Source organism: Saimiri boliviensis, chromosome 9, assembly GCF_048565385.1.
Source record: "Saimiri boliviensis isolate mSaiBol1 chromosome 9, mSaiBol1.pri, whole genome shotgun sequence".
Classification (NCBI taxonomy): domain Eukaryota; kingdom Metazoa; phylum Chordata; class Mammalia; order Primates; family Cebidae; genus Saimiri; species Saimiri boliviensis.
This window is the reverse complement of record NC_133457.1, coordinates 121619291-121642980: the sequence shown is the minus strand read 5'-3', so window position 1 is coordinate 121642980 and position 23690 is coordinate 121619291. Positions and strand designations below refer to the sequence as shown.

The window sequence follows — 23690 nt, the reverse complement described above, 5'->3', positions numbered from 1 at the left end:
TAATAAACACTTGGTAAATATTGGCTGCTGTTACTGTTAACACTGTTTAGCCCGGTACAATATAGATCCAAGTTTACGGTATAGATCCAGGTTTACGGTATAGATCCAGGTTTACTGAGCTGAATGTTTAGCCAACGGGTGTGCTCAGATTGAAGGAGTTGTATCATTTCCATTGATAAACAATCTTTAGCTGCCATCATGGTGCTTCTCATTCATAGATTTGGCATTTGGTCTGGCTGGAAAGCTATTTTCTGGCTGTTTTAGTTACCTAACCACCCTAAAACTCAACGGCTTAAACCAGCAGCATTTGATTTCTCACAAATCTGGGTAGACTGGGTGGCACTCCTGCTTCGTGTGGTTTCAGTTGGGAAAGTCTGAAATGGTGTCACTCGTGTGGGTGGCATAGATCCTGCCTGTTGGCTAGGAGATCTGCCAGGACTATTGCCAGGACCTCAGTTCTTTGCCAGGTGCCCTTTTCACTTGGCTAGGTCAGCCCTCTCACGGTGTAGTGGCCACAGGGCAGTCATACCTCTTTTCTGATGGCTGGCTTCCGTCAGTCCTTTTTCACCTGATGTATGTACAAAAAAGGAAGTAAGGGATTATCTAGGAAAAAATGACAATCTTACTTTGGACAAATATTTGAACAAATGTTAGATGTTTGAGGCTTGTGATGAAAAAGGCTTAAGAACTCTTTAGCAGACAGCTAAAGACTTGCCCCAAGAAGGAGGGAAACCACCATTATGGCTCTGAGTGTAACCACACCTCAGGTAGAACAACTCTGGGGGCCTCCTGTTTGAGCAAGGATAGGAGCTGTGGAATGCTATAACTTAGGAGTTGATAGCACAATTGATCTGTACGGGAGGGCCTGCTAATTCGGGCTGCTCTGCTTCTACCCGTACACCTCCCCATAGTAGTATTGGGAGGTATTACCATACTATGGTTGGGAGAAAGATCTCTGAAGTCCTCTACATCCTGGCTCTCTCACACTTGTAGCTGTGTTATGTTGGGTGGACCACTCACCCGTTCTGTTCAATTCTTTGGAAAGTGGCATGAGAATGGGAGCTGCCTCATAGGACTGGTGTGAGGGTTAGATGAGATAGACAGAAAACATTCCAGTCTAGTGCTTTGTAAAGTATTCAGTGGCTTTATCATCATCATCATCTTTGCCGGATTTTTGTATAAGAGCTTATGATTCAGTGTTAACAGGCGCTGCTCTGTGAGGTAGGTGGGATCATTCCTCTTACAGATGAGAAAACTGAGAATCAGGTCCAGAAACTTATCCATTGTGGCACAGCTCATGAATGGTAGAATTCACGGTCAAATATGGTGCTTCTCTTTTCTGTTCTTTTTTTTTTTTTGAGATGGAGTCTCTCTCTGTATGCCAGGCTGGAATACAGTGGCGTGATCTCAGCTCACTACAACTTCCACCTCCCGGGTCCTGGTTTAACCAATTCTCTTGCCTCAGTTTCCCGAGTAGCTGGGATTACAGGCACACGCCATCATGCCCAGCTAATTTTTGCACTGTTAGTAGAGATGGGAGAGAATGGCGAGGAACAAAAGAGTTAGAGTGGTGGAGCCAGAATCTACTTTGTTTCCCTTCCCATCATTGTAATGTGTTTGACTTTTGTTGCTCTGTATTTTCATTATGTTTGCCAGGCTGGTCTTGAACTCTGGACCTTGTGATCAGCCCTTCTCGGCCTCCCAAAGTGCTGGGATTACAGGCATGAGCCACCGCATCCGGCTGCCCCTTCTTTGTATTCCAGCACAGGGATCAACCTCATAAATGTTCTTAACCTACGGGGTGAGAAATGGATGTCAGTTTGGGTAATACTGTGACTGTTGCCCTCCTTGGTCATTTGTATCTGAATGACGTGATGCCCCTCTATTTAGACAGTAGGTTCCTTGGGGCAGGGACACTGGCCATCCTTTCTGTAACCCAATGTCCTGCATGATCTAGGTGCCCAATTAATGTTCTTACTGTAAACGATAATGAATTACAAGGCTTTTGTCTGATTTACTTTGTGATTCTTGATTATGTTTGGCTAATTTCAAAAGGGAGCCATAATGAATGGATGTTTATTTTTTAAATCATTCAGAGTCTTTAGGCCATTACAGCACAGAAGAGATTTAATTTCAGAGAATTGGCTTAGTGAAGCAGTCTAAATTTCTTCTCTTGAGAGCAGAAAGTATGTGGGATTGCGTGGCATATTGGTATTCACATTGAATTGCATGGGGAAGGTGGAGCTGTATGTCTGTGCCTAGGCATCTACAGGCCTATGAATGTCTGGTTTTGCTTATAGCCTATGGAGGCTGAAGAGGTGTTATTGTTGGTAAGGTTTGCTTGGCTAATTAGAATTTAAATGTGTGTCAGTGGTGGTTGAATAAAAAATCTGGGGAGCCTATTGCAAATATAGAGACCTGAGAGACCTACCAACAAAATACAATATGTAGTCATATTTGGATCTATTTTTTTGAGACCAAGTCTTGCTCTGTCGCCAGGCATCAGGCTGGAGTGCAGTGTGGTGCGATCTTGGCTCACTGCAACCTCCGCCTCCTGGGTTCAAGCAATTCTCCTGCCTCAGCCTCCTAAGTAGCTGGGGCTACAGGTGTGCACCACCACGCACAGCTAATTTTTAATATTTTTTAGTAGAGACGGGGTTTCACCATGTTGGCCAGGGTGGTCTTGATCTCTTGACCTTGTGATCCACCCGCCTCAGCCTGCCAAAGTGCTAGGATTACAGGAGTGAGCCACTGCACCCAGCTGGATCTTTAATTGAACAAATCAACTATAAAAATACATTATTGAGACAGGGAAAATTGAGTTTGGACTGGGTATTAGATAATATTAAGAATTATTAATTTTGTTGGATGTGATAATAGTGTCATGGTTTTGTTCAAAGGAAAAGGGCCTCATCTAACAGAAACAGGCATTCATGGGTGAAATGATTTGATGTGTGAAGTCTGCTATCAAATACTGCAACAAACAGTAAACAAAAAGTCAGGAGAGGGAAAAACAAATGGCAGAATGTTGATACTTATTGAATCTGGTTGCTGGGGACTAGTCTCTCTATTTTTGCCTATGTTTGAAAATTTCCATAGTAAAAGGTTTCAAAAAATGAGGTGAAGGTATCACGTATGGTCAAACATCTGCAGGAAGAGTTGGAAGGCTGGATTTCAATTCTGAAGCCACTGTAGAGTCCTTGTAAGATACATTTAGCTTCAAAAGATTGACTCGTAAAATACATTAGTGTTTTGGGGGCAGTGTATTTCTTTTCAAATGTTTAGCTTTCAAGCGGTATCTAAGAAAGAATTTGGAAGAGGATATGCTTCTATTTATGAGAAAAGCTAGGTGCCAACAAATGATATCTGGACCTTTGGTGAAAACAGGATTAGCAAAGCCAATGGAATATAGATAGAGTCTTGAAATCTTAATGCTAGAAGGAGCAGTGTATGTTCAACCTTGAATAAAAGACATTTTCCAGAGCAGAAAGCATTCCAGGTCACCTGCCCACTTTGTTCTACGTTTGTAAAAATGTTCTTCTCAAGAACAACAACCAAGTCCCCCAAACAGAGAAACTATATTAATCTGAGTCCTCAACCAAACCATTGAACTTTTTCTCTGAATTATGATAGAAACTTGAATCAAAGATTTTCAATTTTTAAAATAAAAATCTCCCTGTCAACTGAAATAATTTGAGCAGCAGTATTCTAATATTGGAAAAGCGAACAAAACCAAGAGATCCAACTGTTCTCTAAATCAGAGATGGGCAGTTTTTTTCTGGAAGGATCAGATATTTAAGGGCTTGCTGGCCAGAAGGTCCCTGCCCTGCTATTGTAGCCTGAAAGCAGCCATAAACAGCATATAAATGAGTAGGCATGGCTGTGTCCTAATAAAAGTTTATTTAAAAATACAGGTAGTGGGTTAAATTTGGCCTAGGGGAGGTGGTTTGCTGACTTCTTCTCTATCTCAACTTGATTTTATTCCATTAGAGCCCCTAGGTCTGTTGATTAGTTGAGCCAGCCGGATCAGTGTCTTTCCCGCTAGGTTTAGTTAGAAGGGCTGAGCTTTGTTGAAAAACCTCTGCTTGGTTGAATTAACCCCTGGCAAGTTGCTCAAACTTCATGTCTCATTTTTCCCATTGGTGTGTTGGGGATAAAAACATATCTTTTTCCTCCCGGCAGGATGAGAATGGGAACAAAAGAGTCAGAGTGGTGGAAGCAGCATCCACCTTGTTTCCCTTCCCATCATCTCAATGCATTTGACTTTTGTTGCTCTGTATTTTCTGTTTCCTGTGAGGCAAACAGATGAACATCAGCAATTCCCAGAAATTGTCTCTGTTTAAAAAGAAGAATTTTAAATGGCTTTCTGCATCACAGAATAAGCTCTTGTAAACAAATTTTGCAACAAAACGTAGCTAACAAAAGGGAAGGTAGTGTTGACCTTCAAAATACCAGTTAGTTTATCCCTGATGGGAAAGAAATAAGAGATGAAGGCAGGTGGTTAGTTTCCATGTTTGGAAAGTCATTCATGCGCAGAACATGTTTCTCCATGTCTTCCAAGGTATTAGCCCTCCTAAAGCTGTTGAGGATAGTGATGTGGAGAAGCCTGGGGCTCAGCTCCTGACATACCCAACATCCTGGCAGGGAGGTGCCTACAGTATCTCAAGGGCCCAGGCAGAAGAGGGAACACAGATCTGGGGCAGTAAGAAGACAGGGCGGGGCTAGGCATGGTGGCTCACGCCTGTAATCCCAGCACTTTGGGAGGCCATGGTGGGCAGATCACCCGGGGTCAAGAGTTTGAGACCGGCCTGGCCAACATGGCGAAACCCCATCTCCACTAAAAATATAAAAATTAGCCAGGTGTGGGGGTGCACACCTGTAATCCCAGCTACTAGGGTGGCTGAGGTGGGAAGATAGCTGGAACCTGGGAGATGGAGGCTGCAGTGAGCCAAGATTGTGCTACTGCACTCCAGCCTGGGCAATAGAATAAGACTCCGTCTCAAAAAAAGAAAAAAAAAAAAAAAAAAAAAAAGAAGACAGGGCAGGGGTGGGAGGGGAAGGGTTCTGAGGGGAGGTGGCGTTTGAGTTGGGGAGGTAGAGGAAGGCAATGCACATTTGGGGCCGTGTGTACAAAGGCAGAGTGTTGCCTGATGCTGGTCTGCTTGGGACCTGGTGAGAAAGAAGGGCGGAGACTTGGGAACAAGTCTTGTGTGTGAGGGCAGGAGTGGGAGAGACTGGGAGGTAGCATTGGGGGCTGTCAGTGAACAATCTGCTTCACCAGCCCAGGGTTTAGGCTTAACGTGGGTGGCAGTGGGGCATCCCTAAAGATTGTAGTCCATTTTCTATCTTAGGAATACAACCCAGGTAGTGGTACAAACTTTGCTGCTTACTTAGGATGAAGAGTATATTAAGCTCAGCTCTGACATGTTACTGTTGTAACTCAAGTACAAAAGCCCCCAGGGCAGTTATTTTTATTACTGCAGGGTTCACGGGGGGCACAGAAAGGCTAAATAACTTGCCCAAAATAACACAGCTAATAAGTGGCAGAGGTGGAATTTAAACCAGGAAGTCTGGCTGCAGAATTTATCTTAACCAGTTTGCTTTGGAGGACTCATCATTCACTGGTTCATTCATTCATTTATGCATTCAACTAAAATTTATTAAGGGCCTATTGAGTCTCAGGTACTATGTTAGGCATTGCAGACACAGAGGTGACTGAAACAAACAGTTTTTGCTCATATGAAGCTTTCAATCTAGCAGCAGAAACAGACACTAAAAAGGTAAAGCAGAAGTGAGTGTGATATAGCAGGTGAGTGTGATCGAAGGTGCCAGCACAATGTGGTTGGATGCATATAGGTGCTGCTTACATCCAGTGGCCAGAGAAGGCATCTCCAGAGCCCTGAGAGGTGCGTCTGAGTTGAGATTTGAGTAACAAGCTGGAGATATTCACATGAAAAGCCAGAGAAAACCTCCTGAGATATTCACATGAAGAGCCAGAGTACCCAGAGCCTCCTGGGTACTACTCTTCCTTGTCAAGCACTAGCAGGAAGGCCTGGATGTCTGGGCTTGTGTGTCTGGAACAGTGAATGACAGACACAGGAGGTGAGAGGAGGAGGTGGGGGCCAGGCCACCCATGGCCCTTAAGTCCAGTGTAAAGTAAAGTGATGGCCTTTTATCCGTGGAGTCATGGGGAGCCACTGGAGAAACTGAACCAGGGGAGTGACTAGATGCGCTCTGTGCTTTAAAGAAAGGAAGGACTGGTGGAGGAAAAGCTGGGGTGGGATGCCCAGTGTATTCCTGGGGTCCAGGTGAGGGGAGTGGGGTCTCAATCAAGGAGATGGGCATGGGAGTGGGGAATAGGGTTGAGGGAAGGGTCAACTCAGAGACAGGTCTTCAGGTCTTGTGGAGAACTTTTCTGACACCTCCACTCCCTTCCACCCAGACTGGGCTAGACAGTCCTTTGTATTTCCTGAGCCCTGTATTTTCCTGTGGCAGCATTTACTAATTGACTAATAGATTGACCATTAGAATGGGTCTGATCCTTTTTTGGGTCCCTGTGGTCTAACACAGTGAATGGCACTGGACAGCACATGAGAAATGATGCCACAGATCCTGTTGGCATTGTCAAGGCCACCAGAAAGCCCCCTTAAAGGGTTCTGGAGCGCAGTTAGGACTGGAGAGTAGACGTGAGAGTCATCAGTGGTGGGTGGTAGCTGGAGCCATGGGTGCAGGATGAGAGGGGAATGTTGGAGAAGAAGGTGAAGGGTGCACTCTCTGGGCAGCAGAAGCTTCTAGAAATTAGCCATGGAGGTAAGAAACCAGGAGATCCTTGGAGCCAGGGTTTTGTTGGGATAATCATTTATTTATGTCACTTGTCCTAGAAGGCTCAGGTAAGATGAGGACTGAAGACAGGCCATGGAGTTTGGCAGTTAGGGGGTCTTCATTGACCTTAGTGAGAAGTGGTTCAGCACAGCCAAGAAGCGGAAGCCAGATTGGAATTAATTGAGAAGGTTTTTTTTTTTTAAATTTTTTAAATTTATTTTTAAAACCAGAACATTTATTGTGTGACTAATCGGTGAAATTCTTAAGATGAACTGGATGCTGCAACAGCTGCCCTCTTGGGTTTAGGTGGTGTTCCTTCACGGAATCCATGCCTGAATCTGCGGTATACAATTTTTTAGGTGCCTCATTTGACCAGTCCTGGTGGTAGTTCGTCTTTTAGCCTTGGCACTCCAGTTATACTTTCTCTTGCGCTTGGCAGGGTAGCCACATTTGCCGCCGGTCGACTTCTGAAGGTGGTAGGCCTTAGAGCCACAGCGGCGGCACAACGTGTGCGTCTTATTACGACGCTTCCCAAACGTTGACGTTCCCTTCATCATCCTGCTTCTGCGACCTGGACCAGAAAGCTAATTGGGAAGGTTTTGGAAGTTGAGGCAGTGTGGCCTGGAGTCTAGTAGCTCAGTGGTCAAAGTGCCTTGTAGCCAAGGTGCAGAATTAGAGCAAGCCATGGCTAGGCATTGGGCACTTTGAGGAATGCTCACTGCGTTTTGGGCTCACAGCCCAGCAGGAGAAAGCAGAGCCTTTCAAGAAGCAGCAGCTGGAAGGATTCAAGGGGCTTTTCTTCAGGGATGGAAGATTCCAGCACACATTTGAATGATTTATGTCTACTCTGAAAACCTTAAAAAAAGAATTTGAATAACCCAACAATTCTCCTGTTATATGCGCAACCAAGCATAGACATACATTCTCAAAAAACATGTTTGTAAAAGCATGTCTATAAACCTGTTTTTTTGAGAATATAAGTCTATGCTTGGTTGGACATATAACCAGGAGAATCATGCTACTATGTGTAGTTACACATAGTAGCATGATTCTTCTTCTTTTTTTTTTTTTGAGACAGACTCTCACTCTGTCACTCAGGCTGTAGTACAATGGTGCATTCTCCACTCCAAACTCCGCCTCCATGGTTCAAGCGATTCTTCTGCCTCAGCCTCCCAAGTAGCTGGGATTACAGGCGCCTGCCACTGGGCCCGGCTAATTTTTTGTATTTTTAGTAGAGATGGGGTTTCAACATCTTGGCTAGGCTGGTCTTGAACTCCTGACCTCTTGATCTGCCCACCTCGGTCCCCCAAAGTGTTGGGATTACAGACGTAAGCCATGGCACTCGACCACAGCATGATTCTTAAAAGTCAGGAACTACAGCGGACACCAGTACTCCAAGATGGTGTCAGTCATACCATTGAAGGACAGGAAGCTTCTGGAGGTCAAACTAGGAGAGCTGCCAAGCTGGATCTTGATGCGGGACTTCAGCCCTAGTGGCATTGTCGGAGCGTTTCGAAGAGGTTACTACCGGTACTGTAACAAATATATCGACGTGAAGAAGGGGAGCATCGTGGGGCTTACCATGGTGCTGGCATGCTGCATAGTCTTCAACTACATCGTTTCCTACAAGGAGCTCAAGCACGAGCGGCTTCACAAGTACCACTGAGGACAAGCTCTGCACTCCCGTCCATGACCTTCTTGGTTTGAGCCCGTCCATAAGGAACACAGTCTCGATTATTGCTGAATCCTTTCATATCCTAATGGAATTAACCTCCAAATAAAAGATGACTGGTAAAAAAAAAAAAAAAAAGAAGTCAGGAACTGCAATCTACTCAAATATCCATCATGACTACAAAGGATTAAACGTCGTGGTATGTTCACACAGTGGAATACTGTGCAGCTATGAGACTGCTCTACAGCTCCACTCAGTAATGTGGATGATTCCACAAACATCTGAAAAGCCAGACACAAAAGGGTACATACTACATGGTTCTATTTGTACAAACTATAAAACCATGCAGAGCGAATCTAGGCTGTTAGAAGGCTGGAGAGCTGTTACCCATTGTGGGAGGTAGCAAGTGGAAGGGAGCACGAGATGGTTTTGGAGATGCTGGTAAAGTTATCTTGCTTGATCTGAGTGTATTGCTTGATTGTTTTAACTATTTCAGTTAAAACAGTAGGAAAACAGGACTCTATACCCCAACACTCACCCCGAAGGCTTTGACTTTCTTCTGTAACCATTTTTTTCTTTTGCGTCTACCTCAAGGCTGACTAGAGAACTCACTGCATTTGCAAATAATATTGTTCCATTCATTCATTAATGCCATATAGACTTTACCACTGTCATCTTCTCCAATTCAGTCCCTCAAGTGGGTGAGTTGGCGGGAAAATGGAGACGGATAACATCAAAATGCAGCGTATGAACTGCTTTGAGCTGCAGAGTTCTTTCCTATCAGGTAATCTGAGTAAATGTTTCCCATTGACTGTCAGCTTAAAAGTCACAGTTGCCGGGCGCGGTGGCTCACGCCTGTAATCCCAGCACTTTGGGAGGCCGAGGCGGGTGGATCACGAGGTCAAGAGATCGAGACCATCCTGGTCAACATGGTGAAACCCCGTCTCTACTAAAAATACAAAAAATTAGCTGGGCGTGGTGGTGCGTGCCTGTAATCCCAGCTACTCAGGAGGCTGAGGCAGGAGAATCACCTGAACCCAGGAGGCGGAGGTTGCGGTGAGCCGAGATCGTGCCATTGCGCTCCAGCCTGGTTAACAAGAGCGAAACTCCGTCTCAAAAAAAAAAAAAAAAAAAAAAAAAAAAAAAAAAAAAAAAGTCACAGTTGGCTGGACATGGTGGCTTATGCCTGTAATCCCAGCACTTTGGGAGGCCGAGGCAGGTGGATCACCTGAGGTCAAAGTTTGTGACCAGCTTGGTTTCACCGACACGGTGAAAGAAACCCTGTCTCTATTAAAAATACAAAACAAAAGAAAAAAAAATGAGCCAGGCATGCACTAGCATGCCGGTAATCCCAGCTACTCAGGAGGTTGAGGCAGGAGAATCACTTGAACTCGGGAGGTGGAGGTTGCTGTGAGCTGAGATTGTACAGTTGCACTCTGGCCTGAGCAACAAGAGCGAAACTCCATCTCAAAATAAAAATAAATAAAAGTCATAAATAATGATGGGTTTTAGAAGCCATGATTAAAGCTACAAATCAGAGAGGAATTTCCATGCCTGCATGGCGCAGAAGGGATGGCCGTTCATGAATTAGGCTGGTCTTTCCAGCCAGCCCATTGCGTCGTGCTAGTAACAACCATCAGTAGCCCTCAAAGATTTGCAATATAAAACATTATGCATTGGATGGATCTGCTCATCTGAGAGCTAATAAATCAGTGTGGGTCTTGTTAGAGAATGACATTTATATAGAGAAAGTTTGCTTGCGCGACTTGCTGTTTAAATGTAGTTAAGTCAACAAGGACCTGAAGTGTGCAGCGGTCACTTCCCCACCAAAAGCCAGTAAAGAATCAAGAGTGTTCTTTATCTGTCAGACACATCAAGCTTGTCTAGTCTCGCTATTAGCAATAGTCCCAATTCAGGAATCTGTATTAGCCTGTTAGTGAGAAGATCAAAACTACTTTAAATAACACATTATGGGAGTGGTGTGTTCTAATTTTCCCAAGATCACCTAAGGCCTTGCAAAGATTTAGTTGTTAATTGAAGAGTGGCTAACACGACCGTATAAAAAAATTAATGTTTATTTATGTAAGTCCTACATGAATACATTCTCTGTTCTTCTTCTTTTTTTTTTTTAACTCCAAATTTTGCAAATAAGGCTTAAACTCCTTGGCCACTGTTAACCAATCTTCTAATATTTTGAATCAGACATGGACATGGTCGACTACGTCTATCATGTTCCCTGTTCAGTGTCCTTTAGTGCTATGTCAGAATCAGAATACTAGATTGTCTGGATAATTGGTCTGGCCCAGGGTGGCATAGCTCATGTAGAGTTATAATGACAGGGTGACATGTTGAATGGAGAATCGTAAATATTGGGAATGGCGGGAGAACAGGATCTTAATGAAAATGCTTGCTGGGGTAGACAGGCCGTAACATTCTGCCTCCAGCTCCAGCTCTGCTTATGTCTGGGCCAGAAAAGGGATCTCACTGGGTATGTTTTATTTTTATTTTTTCCCCCTTTTCCACTTAAAGCCAATTGTAGTCAGGGCTTGGGGGCTTTGTGTGAAATGGCTCAGTGCCCCTGAACCACTTGAAGGTGGCAGACAGTGTACTTTGCTGTGCTTGCCCCTTCATCTGGAATGTTCTTTTTTTCTTTCCCAGATTCTCTCTCTTCCCACGTGGCAGATTTCTTTTCGGTCTTCCAGGCCCGACTCACATACCACCTATGTTCTAGGGAAGCTGTCTCCCGTCTCTTCCACTCTCTTCCAAGTGGAGCTGTGTCCCTCCTGTTTGTCTGTGCTTATGTCCCATGCTGCTCGCCACCATGGCATTGTGGGTTGTGATGTACATGATGATCTTTGTTCCTGTGGGAACTTTCGGTGTCCAGGGACCACTACTCTGTTGAATTAGGTTTACTGTTGTTGCCTGCAGTGAACCATGAGGGAGGAGGGGACGTTCGAGGTGAGTCTGTTGTCAGCATGTGTTCTGTTGCTGTATTGATCTTCTGATCCTTTATTTATTTTTTTGCTGCAAAATGACCTGTAAAGTTTTTTTTTCTATTTATTGGATTATATCTGCTGTAATTGAATCTGAAATGCACATTCACCTAATGTTATACTTAAGATATTAATCCATACTTAGCCTGCTTTAAGACAGATTGGTATCTGGTGAGAAGCATTGACACATAGGTGAGGACCCAAGGGCCTGTGGTGAGTTTCACTATAGCATCCTCATCTGATTTCCCTTACGCCCCAGCATATGTTAAGTGATAGAGATACCGACAGGGTTGGACAACCCTTGAATAACTAGTTAGCACAGAGGAGGGCAAATCCTTTTTTCTCAAGGTTGTAGTTTCCGGAAATATTTTTCTCTGGTGGGCCTTTTAGTCGGAGAGGAGATCTTTTTTTTTTTTTTTTTTTTTTTAATGTAGTCACCTAGCATCGGAGGCAAAGGATAATAAATCCTTTTATTCTTTGCAAAGTGATTAGGACCTTTCTGAAGAGGAACTGATCTTATTTTAGGTTATGTGCGCTCAGAACCACAGTGGCCAACTTAGCAGTGGCTAGAAATGTAAATTCTGGACAATTATTATTACTGTTTTTGAGACAGGGTCTCACTCTGTCTCCCAGGCAGGAGAGCAGTGGCACAATCACGGCTCACTGCAGCCTTGGCCTACCCAGGTTCCAGCAATCCCCTCACCTCAGCCTCCCTGATAGCTGAGGCTGTCAGTAGAGGTGAGCTGTCTGTGTCTTAGCTATGGAAGTGGATGGTAGAGGTGAGTTATGTCCTAGCTCTTGAAGTGGTTTGTATGGTAGAGGTGAACTGTCTGTGTCTTAGCTATTAAAGCGGATTTTTAAACTGTACTTTTCCCTGGAGGGCAAAGAGCAGCCACAGCTGCCAACTGTGGTATAACAGAGCTGCAGGGGTGTTGGGCACACAGTTCAGGGTGGCTCATGTGTGCAGAGCCAGGGGATGGGGGCTGAGCATACGGGACAGGAGGAGAGGCCGCTGGCCCCGGTGAATCACGCTGGCCCTTCTCCAGGTCCTTTTTCTACTCTGCTTTGCTAGCTTCAAATATTCATCATTTTTGTTAAAGAGTCAGTAGTGTCCCGTGTCAACTTGTCAGTAAACCTAGAAATTTAGAAAGTGGCAGAAGCATAGAAAGCAGCTGCGGCTTAAAAGCTTATTATAGTGTAGATGACACCTGAAGTCAAAACATGATCAATACTCTTTTGTTTCTTATTTTACATTGGGCCAAGACAGCTTGAAATTATTGTTAGAAACTGTTTTGTTCAGAAAGCTTTGTTCTTCTGCATCATACGAAGCTTTTATAAATGGAGTTGGCAGCTTTTCTTTGTTTTTCAAATGTAAAAATATACGGTGAAAAAATTTGACTGGGAATTATTTATGTGAGACTTCATATTTCATTTCTAACTTGAATGCTTAAGATTCCTGATGTTAATGTGTGGTCTGGATTGTTGGGTCCCAGAGTAATTGACTGTAAGATCACATGGTAGACCTTAGCCCCTCGTTTCTGCCAGCAGCTGACAGACAACATGCTAACTTAGCAGTGGCTAGAAATGTAAATTCTTTTTTTTTTTTTTTTTTTTTTTTTTTGAGACGGAGTCTCACTCTGTTGCCCAGGTTGGAATGCAGTGGCACAATCTTGGTTCAAGCGATTCTCCTGCCTCAGCCTACCGAGTAGCTGGGATTACAAGCATGTACCACCATGCCTGGCTAATTTTTATATTTTTGGTAGAGACAATATTTCACCATGTTGGCCAGGTTGGTCTCAAACTCCTGACCTCAAGTGATCCACTCGCCTTGGCCTCCCAAAGTGCTGGGACTATAGGTGTGAGCTGCTGCACCCAGCCTTAGAAATGTAAATTCTAGAAAATTATTATTATTTTGAGACAGGGCCTCACCCTGTCTCCAGGCTGGAGTGCAGTGGCATAGTCATGGCTCACTGCAGCCTTGGCCTCCCAGGCTCAAGTGATCCTCTGATTTCAGCCTCCCCGCTAGCTGAGATTACAAGTGTATACCAACACGCCCTGCTAAGTTTTTCTATTTTTTTTGTTGAGATGGGGTTTTCCTAGGTTGGCCAGGCTAGTCTCAAGCAAACCTTCTATCTTGGCCTTCCAAAGTGCTGGGATTATAGGCATGAACCACCACACTGGCCTCTAGAACGTTCTTTTTGAGACCAAGAATCATTCTATGTTCTACTCCCATTGTTAAGGGATGTAGCAAACTAGCTTGGTGGATCTTTACTATGCATTCATTCATTCATTCAGCAACTTTTATTGAATACTTGAGGTGGCCTAGACATGTCAATGAGCCAATCAAAGATTCTTACCGTAAGTGTACAAGTGGAAGAAGTGGACACAGCTGACAAGCAGTAAACACAGGAAGTAAATGTTTTATGTGTCAGAAGGCAGTGAGTTCTCTGGAAAAATGGGTAAGTAGATCAGGATAAGGGGGCTACAGATAGGGTACTTGCAATTTTAAAATAAGGTGGTCAGGAAAGACCTCATCGAGAGGATGATGAATGAGCAAAGACTTTTAAGAGAAGGAATTCTTTGTAGAGGGATTAGCCAGTGAAAAGGCCCTTTGCCAGGAAGTGACTTGAGTGTCTGGGAAATAGCTACCCGGCCTTTGGCTGGAGGCAGAGAGGGAGAGAAGTGGGAGATGAGGCGGAAAAGTGAGGTGGGCCAGATCTTTTCGCCTGGCTGGACAACCCGCAGGTAACACAGCCTGGCCTGTCTTTCTCTTTTACAGTGTTTCTTAACTGGGTGCTTCCCCCAACCCCAGTGGACATCTGACAATGGCTAGAGATGGTTTTGATCATCACAACCTGGTGGAGGTACTCCTGGCATCTAGTGGATAGAGGCCAAGCATCTTGCTAAACTTCTCACAGTGCACAGCCCGCAAAGAATGTTGATAGTGCTGAGGTTGAGGAATCCTGCTGTGTTATCTTTATATAGTTCATCAGTTGTTGATTGATTTCGTTTTTTTTTTTTTTTTTTTTTTTGAGACGGAGTTTCGTTCTTGTTACCCAGGCTGGAGTGCAATGGCGCGATCTCGGCTCACCGCAACCTCCGCCTCCTGAGTTCAAGCAATTCTCCTGCCTCAGCCTCCTGAGTAGCTGGGACTACAGGCACGGATTTAATAAAGGAAAAACCCATAAAAACATCATGGGAAGAGGTTATTCATCACGTTACCTGGTCAGAATGCCTTCCCAGTTGACATTGAAGTGAACACTGGCCATTTTCATTCACTTTGAGGAAAGGAGAGCCAAATCTTGTTTCCATGTATATTTTAATAAGCCCTGGTGCATTGAAGGATTAGATTAAAAAAAAATATACAGCATTACAGCATTCACAGGACAATAGTAATACTTTTACTGATAATCTTATTAATTTGGGCTCAAGTAGCATTTCTTAATTTTGAGGAAGTCCAGACTGTTGATCCACACTAGGGAAAATGTTTGTGGATGTGGGGAAAGAAGTGATCGTCAGTACTTGGAATAAAAGATACTGTTTTTTACATATGAATATGATGGTATTAGTAGAAATATTTTCCTTGGATTTTGCTAATCCATTATTTTTTAGACATTAGTCATTTGTGTGCCACTTTTTAAATTTTTACTTTATTTTCATAATTCCACTTGGATTTTTCTTCATGTCAAATAACTTATTGAAACACATTTTAGAAAACTTATATCAGTTGCTTGAAATGAAACTTAACTAAAATATAAAACAGAAATAAAATAACATTATTAAATGCTATATATCTATAGACACAGTGCCTGCAAAAGATTCTGAGCTGAGACCTGCTTTGTATTAAAAGGAGGATTACCAGTCTTAGGGAAGTGTTCAAGACATACTCACACAAAAGGAAACTTTCCTTGATTTAATTGGAAAATGAAGAAGGGAATAACTTTTCCACTGTGTGATTTAATGACATTCAGTGTACCTTCCATGTGTCACAGTTGGGGATTGCTGTCTGAAGCTGACCACACTCTGTGGCCAGGTGACCAGGCTGTACACTTGCAGCATGGCTGGCTGAGCTCAAAGCTGTGCCTGATAGTATAGAACCAACCAGTGAGAGAATGGGGGCGGGATCTCGTATGCTGTGATTGGCCACCGATGGCTTATTAACGCAGTACTATCCCAGGGTGGTAGCAGCTCGACAGCCTGCTTCTTTGTTCTTTGTAGGAATAAAATTGTAATTCCATTGCTTAAAACACAAACCTATGTTATTTATATTTCTTATTTCTGATGAATTTGAAACATCTTTCCTCTCTCTGCCTCTCCTTATATACTTAATATGAATTACCAAAATTTGTTCTGCTAAATTCATCAATATGATGATTGAATACTTTTGATTAATTCATGTACATTATATTGATTGTGAATTCATTAATTTCACTTTAGCAGTTAGTTTTTGCCCTATTTTTTTTGGAGACTCAAATATCTCATTTTGTAAGCGGAAGAAAATTAATTAATGTCTTTGGCTGCCTTCTAACTCACATTGTAGGTACACATACCGGTGGTTTCAGGTGAGGTGCTGCATCTCAGGTTTGGTTTTGTGAAAGCTGGATTTTCTCAGCTTTCTCAGGGCTGATAGGCTTTCATGAATTGAATCCTGGTAATCAAAGTCTTGGGAGAGTGATTTCTGTAGAAACCAGTGTGTATTAAGTGTCTGTGCTATGTGTGAGGCATTATGTGACATGGTCCCACTGTTTAAAGGACCTCCAGGTCTAGCACTAGAGATGGAAACAGTCTACTGATAACCCAGGTCTGGTGGTATGTGCCTGTAGTCCTAGCTACTTGGGAGGCTGAAGCAGGAGGATCTCAGGAGTTCAAATGTAGCCTAGGCAACAAAGCAAGACCCTGTCTCTACAAAAATAAACAAAATTGCAAAAGAAAGTCTACTTAGAGCTAATATTGTACCCCTTTATATAAAATGTTGAAGCCTGACAACTGCATAGTTCCCTTGACTGCCCCCTCTTTATGTTACAGTTTAAAATATATAGAACCTCTATATATGTTATAAATTCTGTGTACAAGGTTTTAATTTTTACTTTAAACTATCATATGCGTTTTCTAAATTAAGACGAATAAATTTTTAAATATTTGCCATTTCTAATGCTCTTGATTCCTTTTGAAAATACAAGTTTCCAAATGGTTTCATTCCACTTCAGCCTACAGAACTTCTTTTAATATTTCTTTAGTCTGTGTTGGCTGGCTATGTTAAAAAGGTGTGTTAGAAACAAAGTTTTAGGAATTTTTAAAAATTGGACGGTGTGAGATTCCTAAAGGCACTGGATAGCACTTAACTTGACCGGGGTCAAACTGTGGATAATATTCCAAATCTTGATTCAATTATTTTAGCCTTAGTTGTGCTGATTGGAATTTGTCACACAAATCCTTGGTTTAGGGCTCAAGCCAGGGTTTGGGCAGAGTTTAATACAGAGACTTCACCTCTCGGACTTTCCTTCCTGGGAATTCCGCCTCTTTGCTCTACCCCACACTGTCTAGTGTCTGTGGTTGCCCTGAACTCTGGAGATACAAACATAAGCAGTATTAGTAATAAAATCAGCTAATGATTCAGTGATAATAACACCAGCAGCTGATCTTTTCAAAGCACTTAGGTGTGTCAGATGCTTTTATATCTGTCTATGTATCTATTATTTATTTATTTATTTTTGGTGACAGACTTTGATACCGTCATCCAGGCTGGAATGTAGTGGTGTGATCATGGCCCACTGCAGCCCCAACCTCACGGACTCAAGCAATCCTCTTATCTTAGCCTCCTGATTAGCTGGGATCACCGGCATGCACCACCATGGATAGCTTTTAAAAATTTTTTTGTAGAGACGAGGTCTCACTATGTTGCCCAGATTGATCTCGAACTCTTGGGCTCAAGTGAGCCTCCTGCCTTGGCCTCCCAAAGTGCTGGGATTACAGACGTGAGCCACCACACCTGATCTCTCTTATATCATTTAGTTTACACTAATCATCCATTGTAGGCATTGTTATACCCATTTTAAGCTGAGGAAATTGAGAGTCAAAGAGGTAAGATGTTTATCCAAGATTATTTACCTAATAAGAGGTAGGAGTATAGTTCAGAATCAGGTATTCTGATTCAAGGTCCCACACACCTATGAATTATACAGTTATGCCTCTAACATCTTTTCAGTGGGAAATCTGGGACTTTATCTTTAAATTTCCAGTTTTCTTTGCCTTTGGTATTCAGCAGTACATCTACATATGGATTTCTTATTAATTATTTTATTAGGAGTTGTACTTCTTCAAATTGAATATTCATCTTTTTTTCAGTTCTGGAAAATTATTAAATATTATTTCTTTAAATATTGTCCCCTCCTATTTTCACAGATCTCCCCTTCTGGAATTCCAGTTCAATTTTTTTTTTTTTTTTTTTGTTAGTTCATGTCTTTTATTAACTCAGTTACTTGTCTTCTGGTTTGTTGAAGCAGTAAGTCAGACAACATTTGCCACAATAATGTCTGTCAAAGTGGCTTGCCATAAACACTCCAGCACCACGTTCATCAGAAGGGCACTCTCGACGAAGGCGACTAATTTTGCCATTCTCATCCACCTTATAATATTTCAGAACTGCCAGCTTAACCTTCTTTCTCTTGTGCTTATTCTTCTTGGGAGTGGTGTAAGACTTCTTCTTCCTTTTCTTAGCACCACCATGAAGTCTCGTGTAACACAAGATGAAGAGTAGACTCCTTCTGAATGTTGTAGTCAGACAAAGTACGTCCATCTTCCAGTTGCTTGCCAGCAAAGATCAGTCTTTGCTGCTCAGGAGGAATTCCTTCCTTATCCTGGATCTTGGCCTTTACATTTTCTATCGTATCCGAGGGTTCAACCTCGAGGGTGATGGTCTTCCCCGTAAGGGTTTTCACGAAAATCTGCATTTTGGTGGCAGCCCCACCTGAGGCACAGATGGCGGATCAAAAAGGAAGAACGCCATTCCTGTTCAATTTAAGTTAGACTTGGTATTCCGTTTTTCATGTGTTCTAATTGCTGTCCTATGTTTTCCATCTCTTTATTTCTCTGTGCAGCACTCTGGGCAATTTGTCAGATGAGTCTTCCAGCTCACTAACTCTCTCTTGAGCTGTATCTAAACCGCTATTTAAGCCGGTTACTGAAATCTTAATTACGTTATCTCTGTTTTTCATTTCCACTTCTTTTTTCAAACATGCTTGACCCACCGCCACACTTTCCTCCTTTTATTATAATGTCTATATTAAAAATCTTATTCTAGGCATAATTATTTGATAATGTATTTTAGGTTTTTCTAATGTTTCTAATCTTGGGTGCAATTGCCTCGTTTTGTCTACTAAACTCTTCAGATGATAGTTTGCAGCCATGTGTAGTTTGAAATTTTTATCATCTGTTTGTCTTCAGGGGTTGTTTTATGACATTTCATGGGCCTTAGGTTGTGACAGTGTTTCTTTAGAACAGTTCCTTGTTTGCTTCTTTCAGGATGCCTGGAATTTCAATGAATCTTGATGGCGATCCTCTTCGTAGCTCGGCTTGGCGCTCCTGCGCTTTGGGTGTAGTGGAAATTTGGGCTCTACGCTCACAGGCTGTGCAGGCCTGTGGTTTTGATTTCTCATGAGTGACCACCCTCCTCCTACTCCCATCCTCACTGTAGTTCCCTTTTCACACCTGTCTTAAACTGGGCCCTTGATTTCAAATCACTCTCTGTAGCTATTCTCTCCATGTGAGCATCAGGAATCCAGTTATACAGACCTGCACCTAGGTCTTCAGTGTCAGTGACAGAGTGTCAGTCAACCTTTGTGGACTGATATTGCTTTGATTTCTGTTTTCTTTTCTGGTCCTGGGAATGTTCTTCCTTCCTCTTGCCTTCCTGCTTTTCTATGTATTAAATTTTGTTGAAATTGTATGCATGTATGTGTGTGTGTGTGTGTGTGTGTGTGTGTGTGTGTGTGTGTATAAGCGAGAGAGAGAGAGAGAGAGAGAGAGAGAGAGAGAGAGAGAAAGAGGAACAGAGTTCCATTTTCTTGAGCTCCACTGTCACATTCTTGGAAATCGCAGCCCCTGGGACTTGAACCTAGTTGTGTAAAGTCCATGTTCCTCCGGGATACTACACTGGCTTAGGGCAGTGACAATAGGGATGGAAACGGTACTGATGTTAGACTAGAAATCAGAATGTCAATTTATTATTTGCTACAGTTGGGATGAATATTTGCCTGGAAGGCTGATGTTGAGGTTCATAGGTCAGCAGCATCCCACGGGACAAAGTCTGGAGTAGGAACTTGACAGTGCTTTCCCAGCACTGGTGAGGGGCAAATAGGACCTTAGTGACAAATATAAATCCTCTGGCAGTTTTAAGGTATTTTCTTGCACATCTTTACAGTGAAATGAAGGTGTCCCTAAAGGCTATGCAGCTCCCTGTAGTTTCATCACTGTTGTTAAGAGTTATGAGTTATCTAATGTACTCTGGATCTTAATTGAAATTTTCAAGGAAATTAAGATCGTAAGGTTACTTCATAAATATTCGATCAGAGCAAAGGGAGTTTGATATTCTTAAGGGCCGATTTTATCACAGCAGTGCGAGCAACTTGCCAAGTAGATTCACCGTAGCCTCCACAAAACCCAGCTCAGAAGATGTAGAAGAATGGACAGCTGGCATGGCTTCTGCTCATCTTAATTTTTTTTTAAGTCACTTTTATTGGTGTATAATTTGCATACAATGAAATTCACCGGTTTAATTTGTTAAGATGAGTCTTAACAAATAGAGTTGTGTGACCATAACCATGCAACCATAATCAGGGTGAAATACTTTCCCAGCCCCTCCAAAACGTTTCTTGTGCCCCTTTGCCAGCACACATTCCCCTAAGCCCAGCAAACCACTGACCTGCTAAATGTACTGTATTTTTGTCTTTTCTCGGATATAGTAGAATATCAGTAGAATTATGCAGTATGAAATCTTTTATGTCAAGTTTCTTCCATTTGGCATGATGTGTTTGAGATACACCCATGTTGTTAGATATTAGTAATTCATTCCTTTTTATTGCTGAGAAGCATTGCATTATATGGATATATAACAATTTGTTTATCCATTCAACAGTTGATGGGCATTTTGTTTATTTCCAGTTTTTTGCTATTACAAATAAAGCTGCTATGAACATCAAGTACAAATCCTTGTGTAAACATATGTTTTCATTTCTCTTGGGTAAATACCTAAGGAGTGTGGGATTTACTGGGCCACATGTAAGTATATTTATTTTTTAAAGAAACTGGCAAACTGTTTTAGTGGCTATACTGTTTTGCACTTCCCCTAGCAACATATGAGACATCCAGTTGCTCCATATTCTTGCTGATATAGTTGATATAGTCAGTTAAAAAAAAAATTTCAGCCTTCCTACTGGGTGTGTAGTATTATCTCATTGTGGTTTTGACATTTGCTTAATTACTAATGATGTTGTCCATCTTTTCCTGTGCTTAATGACACACTTGTATATCTTCTTTGGTCTGAGATGGCACAGGGCCCTGGGGCCCCTGGGGCCACAGGGCCTCTCACCGCCCCAAGGCAGCCAGGAGGTGGCCTTACCTCTTCTGGAAGGAAGGAGAGGCTGTAGGGAGCCCGGCCTCCTGGGGTGTGGGGAGGGCACTTTGGGCACTGACACCCAAGCTCAGGTGAGAGGGAGGGTGTGAGAAGTGAGTCCTAGGCCATGAGTAACAGGTACAGAGTGATCAAGATGAAGTCCCAGGCAATGGACAGCAGGTACAAAGTCATCGAGGTGAAGGATCTTGGTGCATTTGAGGAACTCAGGGAAGGACCCTGCACCTGAGGCTTGGAGTGGAAGGTGGGAGGGGTTTCTTAGAAAATTAAAACTGAAGTGTAGGTTTCCTCTCTAGCAGTATAGATCATTGCAGTTTCTGGAGTCTGACCGAGTTCAAATTCTGACTCTGCCACTCTGTGAGCAAAAATTTTCTTAATTTCTCTGAGCTTCTTTTGCTTTTTAAGAAAAATTTTTGAGACAGGGTGTCTGTCACCCAGACTGGAATGCAGTGGTGTGATCATAGTTCACTGCAGCCTCAACCTCCTGGGCTCAAATGATCCTCCTGCCTCAGCCTCCTGAGTGGCTGGGACCACAGGCACACACCATCACAAGCACTAAGTTTTTATATTTTTCTTGGAGGCAAAGTCTCACTTTCTTCCCCAGGATGATCTCGAAATTCTGGGCCAAGCAATCCTCCCACCTCAGCCTTCCAGAGTGCTGGGATTACAGGTGTGAGCCACCTTACCTGGCCTGTTGTTTTTTTCTTAATGGGATTGATATGGTTTTTATCAAGATTTAACAAACAACTCCTACTACACAGAAAGCTCTTAGCACAGTTTCTGGTTTATAGAAGTGACCAAGAAGGATAAATGATTATTCATTATTGTATGGCTTATACATAGCTTTTATTTCGTTGTTGATAGTGAAGTTTTATATAGTTAATGTGGTAGGATCATTAATGTTCTCCAGTAACATCTATTCTTTGGTGGAACTAATTGCTAAGTTTGTTAGTTGTCTGACTAAATACAGTTTTTGGAAGAGTGGGTATTTTTTGTTACTTTAGAACACCATGTACTTAACCATAAAGTACACAGTGGTCCTCAGAAGATCTTTTGAAATCCCTGATCCTGTATGGAAAGTACTGGGTGTGTATGACTATAGATATCTTCAGGTTCCAAAACTACTACTCCAAAGGTTAGGAACTGCTGCTTTAAATGGTATTTTCAAGTACATTGCAGCCTGGGCCTGCAGATGCTGTGTAACTGTCTGTGGGATTGGGGCTGCCTGTTCCTTCTGGGCTCTGAAGTACGTTGAGAATAGCTTGTACACAGTGACTGTGGTGATTGGGCTTGGCTGTGACCTGGCTGTGACCTGCTCGTCCAGGGCAGCCACCATGCAGAGAAATGGCATATTTGATTATATCATTGCATATTTTTTCTATAACTGTATAATTCTTTATTAAAATACTCTGAGTAGCTGTTATACAGCATAAAATTTTAATAAGCTCATATTATTAGACTAAAAGAATTAGTTGAGGAAAAATGTGGTTCATGTTCAAAGAAAGCTAAGTACCTAGGCATAAATTTGTCATCTCTATATTGAGCTCTTTTCCATTGCTGCCCGCATTAACTTGGTTTTTCTACCTTTCTGGTAGGACTCCTGTACTTTTTCACACCGGGGCTACTCACCTAGCTGTCTAGTTTCCAGGACGAGGGGTAGGAGGGTTGCATTTCCACCTCTAGAGCAGGTGCCAATTAATCTTCCTGGAACTAACTATTGAGGCTGTTCTTTTGCCAAAACTAGCCTTAGGGAAGTCCTCAGAAGCCAATTTCTTTATCTTTATTTTCCTATGTCAGTAATGGAAAGACTAGGTGGGGGAGTGGGAAAGTGGAGGGCCCTGCCAGCTATAGTTCTCTTTACTGGGCACAAACTCTGCCAGGCTGTCTTTGAAATAGCAAGAGTCCTCTTGATAATTAGCTCTCAATTCTAGGCAGTTCCCTGCCTGCCTTATCCTTTCAGTGATGCCCTCATTTCTAGTAGGAATGGAAGGAGAAGATGACTGCTTAATAGAAAAAGTTGGTCATAGCAGGGATTCTTCAAAAAAGATGGTTACATCTCTTATTTTTTGAGACAGAATCTTGCTGTGTCACCCAGGCTGGAGTACAGTGGCGTGATCTCGGATCACTGCAACCTCCACCTCCCAGGTTCAAGCGATTCTCCTGCCTCGGCCTCCTGAGTAGCTGGGTTTATAGGCCTGTGCCACCATGCTGGCTAATTTTTGTATTTTAGTAGAGACAGGGTTTTACCATGTTGGCCATGCCGGTCTTGAACACCTGGCCTCAAGTGATCCACCCACCTCAGTCTTCTAAAGTGCTGGGATTACAGGTGTGAACCACTGCACCTGGCCAAGATGGCCACATTTTTAAAGCTTCTCATTTTAACTGAAAATGCATATTCATAGGCTGACCATGTGATCTGAGCCAAGGCATTGCCTTGCTTGACACATGGACTCTGTCCCTTTGTCTGCAGATCACACTCGTAAGGCCTTGTCCACATTTCCAGGTTCAGTGTCTTATGTGGTGTGAGAAGACTTGTATGTCAGGCAGTGCAAATGTAAACCCTGTCATTTTTCAC

The 23690-nt window shown here is 42.8% G+C and overlaps 1 protein-coding gene and 3 pseudogenes across 4 annotated transcripts in view; 2 read left to right on the top strand and 2 right to left on the bottom strand.

Annotated features, from left to right (window-relative positions):
• LOC101042189 (serine/threonine-protein phosphatase 4 regulatory subunit 1-like) overlaps positions 1–23690 on the top strand; it is an 80011-nt gene that overhangs the window by 2615 nt on the left and 53706 nt on the right. The gene's annotated exons all lie outside the window — the stretch shown is intronic.
• Positions 7044–7379, bottom strand: LOC120367875 (large ribosomal subunit protein eL37 pseudogene; annotated as a pseudogene).
• On the top strand, positions 7909–8637 carry LOC101038140 (ATP synthase F(0) complex subunit f, mitochondrial pseudogene; annotated as a pseudogene).
• Positions 17917–18466, bottom strand: LOC101037824 (ubiquitin-ribosomal protein eS31 fusion protein-like; annotated as a pseudogene).